Source organism: Triticum dicoccoides, chromosome 4B (genome assembly GCF_002162155.2).
Source record: "Triticum dicoccoides isolate Atlit2015 ecotype Zavitan chromosome 4B, WEW_v2.0, whole genome shotgun sequence".
Lineage (NCBI taxonomy): Eukaryota > Viridiplantae > Streptophyta > Magnoliopsida > Poales > Poaceae > Triticum > Triticum dicoccoides.
This window is the reverse complement of record NC_041387.1, coordinates 240,959,537-240,964,762: the sequence shown is the minus strand read 5'-3', so window position 1 is coordinate 240,964,762 and position 5,226 is coordinate 240,959,537.

The window sequence follows — 5,226 nt, the reverse complement described above, 5'->3', positions numbered from 1 at the left end:
GTTGCCTCTGGATGAATAGGACCCCGTGGTGTGGAGGGCTAGATGAACAATAGACGGTGGAGGGGTGGCCGTGGAGGGGTGGTTGAACAGGACCCCGTGGTGTGGAGGGCTGGATGAACAGTAGAGGGTGGAGGGGTGGATGAACAGTAGACGGTGGAGGGGTGGTTGAACAGTAGCCGGTGGAGTAGCGCATGGTGGAGGCTGGATGAACAGGAGCCCGTGGAGGCTGGAGGAGGTCGACGGTAGCCCGGGGAGGCTGGAGGAGGTCGACGGTGGAGATGAACAGTATCCCGTGGAGTGCTGTTTTGCGGTACGCCACACCCTCCCGATGAACAGGACCCCGGTTTCGACCGTAGCGCTCCAACACAAGTCTGTTTCGTCCGTTTTGCGGTACACCACACCCCTCTCAATCGACAGGACCCTCATTTTGACCGTAGGAGGCCCGTTTCCTCCGTTTTGCGGTACACCACACCCCTCCCGATCAGCAGGACCCCGTTCCGAACGTGGCCGGTCGAACACAAGGCCGTTTCCTCCGTTCTGCGGTACGCTAGGCCTCGTTTCCATCGCCTGTTCCGTCCAAGCCCTCCTGATGAACACGACCACACATTCCGTTCCGACCCAGCCGGTTGGCTCCCCATGAACATGACGACGATGTTGTTTCTTCGTTCCGACCCAGCCATGTACGTATACGCGAGTAGGCGTTCGAGACCCTGCCCGTATGTACGTACGTGGCCGTATTTTCTTTCTTGCACCCTCGCCGCTGTACGTACGTGTACATGCTACGTGCACGCCTCGACATCGACACGTGCGCGCCTCTACTACGACACGTGTGTGCCTATACATCGACCAGTATGTACGTACACTTTCGCGACCAGAATAACAACGCTACGTACGCTTCGACCAGGTGGGTCCCGACTGTCAAGCACTTCCTTGCCTACGAAGATGTAGCTGGTGGGTCCCAGCAGTCAGGGGGGCGAATCGTTTTGGTTATTTTTTGCCCGGACGCACTTCCTTGCGTGCGAAGATGTAGCTGGTGGGTCCCAACAGTCAGGGGAAAACGTTTTTTCGTGAAATACTGGTGGCCCGTCTGGTGGGTCCCTGCTGTCAGGTGGAGAACTAATTATTTTGCGCGTAATAAGGAGGCACTTCCTTGCGGCCGACATGGACCCAGCTGTCAGCCTCTCCACGCACAGTACTCTTCCGATGGAAGTCAGTCATTGACCACATTGACCACACCGCGCCAAGAGCACCACGGCGGTGGACAACGACGAGGCCTAGGAAGGGGGCGACATGGAGCCGGGGAAGACGCAGCAGTGGATGCCCACGCGAAGAGGAGCACGAGGGTGAGGCTGCCGTCGCCGCAGAATAACAGGGGGTGTGGGTGAGTAGAGGGATGGCCTGGCCAGCGGTGGGAGTAGTAGGGGCGGTGAGGCATCCGCCGCATCGCAGCCGGCCACGGGAGGCAGGAGAACGAGGCACGACCGGCGCTGGTTTGGGTGGCTGGAGCAAGAAGACCAGAGGTTAAAGAAGCACTACAGCCGTTGGATGGACATCGTACGGTCACTGGAGCTAGAATCGTGTATATTGACTAAGTTGACAAAGCCCTCCGTCCCCGTCAACTTAGTAGGCCCACAAGTCAGCCTGCCACTATACTGGGTCCCAGCTAACAGGCGGAGTATTCATTTTTTTGTGCGTAATAAGGAGGCACTTCCTTGCGTGCAAAGATATAGCTGGTAGGTCCGAGCTGTCAGTGGCAGTAATGTTTTTTTTGTGAAATACAGAGGCCCTTTCGGTGGGTCCTTGATGTCAGGTGGAGGAATCATTATTTTGCGCGTAATAAAAAATGAGATCCATGGGCACTAGCACCCTGGACATATTTTTATAGGAGAATCCCACCTGGGTGAGGAGCCACAAATTCGCTCCCGACGGGAGTGAACCATGGCCGCAGGGTTTTGCCACCGCGTCCCTTGCCACTAGGCTACAACCTAGTCCTCATTTTGTGCGTAATAAGGAGGCATTTCCTTGTGTGCGGCCGTGGACCCAGCTGTCGGCCTCTCCACGTATAGTACACTTCAGATGCATGTCGGTCGTTGACCACATTGACTAGGCCGCGCCGAGAGCACCAGGGCGGTGGACGACGGCGAGGCCTAGGAAAGGAACGACACGGAGGCAGGGAAGACTCGGCAGTTGTTTCCCACGCCGAGGGGAGTACGACTGTACGAGGGTTTACTGGTTCGTCTGCCGTCGCCGGAGATTGAAGAAGCACGATGGCCGTTGGATGACAATCCAACAGTCACTGCTTGTGCGTCAACCTTTTTTTTAGGAAAGTCTCAAATCTGTGGAAAATAGCATACAGCCCATCTACCTTTATTTCTAATCATTTACAGCCCATTTGCTAATTCTTAAGGTTTTTTTGGAGCCCATATTCTTTTTTTTAGCATTACAGCCCATACTGTGGCCACAGTTAAAAAATTATACGAAATTTTGCATATTTGGTGCGGTCCGAACTGTTTTTAATCCCAAAATTACGACTCACATTCAAACTGATTTTAAAAATAAATGTATATCAATATAAAATCCAACAAATTCTCCACGCATAAAAATTAAAGTAATTTAAAATCTTGAAATGAAAAAAAGATATTTGAAACTAATTGCCGGTTTGATGTGTTTTAAAAATGTACAACCCATTTCTCATTACTGATGGGCCATTTTCTCGGCTAGCCGAATGAAAGCTCTCCTCGTCTTGAAAGATTTGCAGCCCAACAAGACTGACAAAGCGACTTACTTGGCAAATCACAAAAAAAAACTGGGCTGTGGCCGTGGACCCAGCTGTCAGCCTCTCCACGTACAGTACTCTTCCGATGGAAGTCGTTCCTTGACCACGTTGACCACGCTGCACGGAGAGCACCACAGCGGTGGACGACGGTGAGGCCTAGGAAGGGGACGACACGGAGCCGGGGAAGACGCGGCAGTGGAAGCCCACGCGGAGAGGAGTACGAGGGTTCACTGGTTCGGCTGTGGTGTGAGGTTGTCATCGCCGCAGGGCCTGGCCAGCAGTGGGAATAGTAGGGGGCGATGAGTCCTCCACGGCAGCACAGCCGACCACGGGAGGCAGGAGCATGAGGCACGACCGACGCTGGTTTGGGCGGCTAGAGCAAGAAGACCAGAGGTTGAAGAAGCACTACGGCCGTTGGATGGACATCGTACGGTCACTGGAGCTAGAATCGTTCATATTGACTAAGTTGACAAAGCCCTTCGTCCCCGTCAACTTAGTAGGCCCACAAGTCAGCCTCCCACCAAGGTGGGTCCCAGCTAACAGGGGGAGTATTCATTTTTTTGTGCGTAATAAGGAGGCAGTTCTGGTGGGTCCGAGCTGACAACGGGGGGGGGCGTTTTTTTCGCGAAATACGGTGGCCCGTCAGGTGGGTCCCAGCAGTCAGGGGGCAAACGTTTTTTTTGCAAAATACGGTGGCCCATCCAGTGGGTCCCTGCTATCAGTTGGAGGAATCATTATTTTCCACATAATAAGGAGGCACTTACTTGCTTCGGCCGTGGACCCAGCTGAGACTCTCCACGTATAGTATACTTCCGATGGAAGTCGTTCCTTGACCATGTTGACCTCGCCGCATTCCGTTGCATGCATGCGTCCATGGGCGTGGTGCGTCCCCACTGTCAGCCTCTCACGTACAGTCATCTTCTGATGACTCTCGGTTGTCGACCACGTTGACCACACCGTGCCGAGCGCACCTAGACTGGAACGACCCGGAGATGGGGAAGACGGGGCAGTGGAGTCGTAGATGGAGAGGAGTGGGAAACTTCACTGGTTCGGGTGCGCAGCAGCATAGCCGCGGTGCCGCCCACGGGAGATAGGAGCAAGAACAGAGGTTGAAGAAGGAGCACGGCTGTTGGATTAACATCCAACGGTCCAGCTGTTAGAATCATTTGTTGATTAAGTTGACAAAGCCGTGCGTACACGTCCGCTTAGCAGGCCCACAAGTCAGTCACCAAATCTTACGGTTCCCAACTGTCAACGGGATGAATAATTTTTTTTGCAAAACAAGGAGGCACTTCCTTCCATGCGAAGATACAGCCGGTGGGTCCCAGCTGTCAGGTGGAGGAAACATTTTTTTAGCTTAATAAGGAGGAACTTTCCTTGCGTGCGACCATGGACCTCGTGGGTCCCAGCCGTCAGGCTCTCCACATACAGTCCTCTTCTGATGACTCTCGTTTGTTGACCATGCCGCACCGAACACAGCAAGGCGGTGGACGACGGCGAGGCCCCGGACGGGAACGACTCGGAGATGGGAAAACGAGGCAATGGTGTCGCAGATTGAGAGGAGGAGAAGGGTTATAACTGGTTCTGTTGCAATTCATATCAAACTCAGGTTCATAGGACACGTTCATATTCATAGCCAACATTCACTATCAACAACTCAAAAGATTCGTATATACACAAGCTCAGCATATCTATGCATCGAAATGATTGATAGATCACACAACAATATTCATACATAATTCACAAAAAGATTCAGATATACACATGTTCAGTATGTTTATGCATCCAAATGATTGAGATCACAACCAATATGATCCATGGACGAACTTTAATTACCTAGGGTACAGACTGGTAAATGTGTTCAATCGGAGGTACTTCTTGCTAAAATTAGTTCTTGTACGAGTAAACTTTCGAGTACATAAGAGGCAGCACAGACAATCTGAACTTTGCTTGTAGGTTTATCCTCAAATAGTGGCCTCGTGCCGAGGGAGGTTTGAACAACTTGGCCACTACTTTCATCCAACTAGTTTACTGGCTCATCTTGGTCCTGTATCTCGCCAAAATTCTACATTGCAGACGAGAAAGGAGGCAGTTGAGAAATGAACAACCCAAATTTTTTGTGAAGTTCAACTGAAATGGAGCATCCTTGGCGTGCAGACTGATTAAGTGCCAGATGAATATACGCGTCAACCAACTTGTCTGTAATCTTTAGACTCCATGCCATATAGTTCACTACCATATGTGACAATAACCAAAAGGCACAAGTTGGGACCAAAGACTGGACTGCGTTTTTCTGGGCTATGCACCAAGCAATATTTTTGGTGTTCACTCTCCTAATACTTGGAGTTTGACAATTGGTTGACGCCGGTTGATACTCGAATGAATATAGGCACTTCTTGTCAACATTGATGCTTCTCTGAGTGAACTTTGGAGTACATAGCAGCAGCATA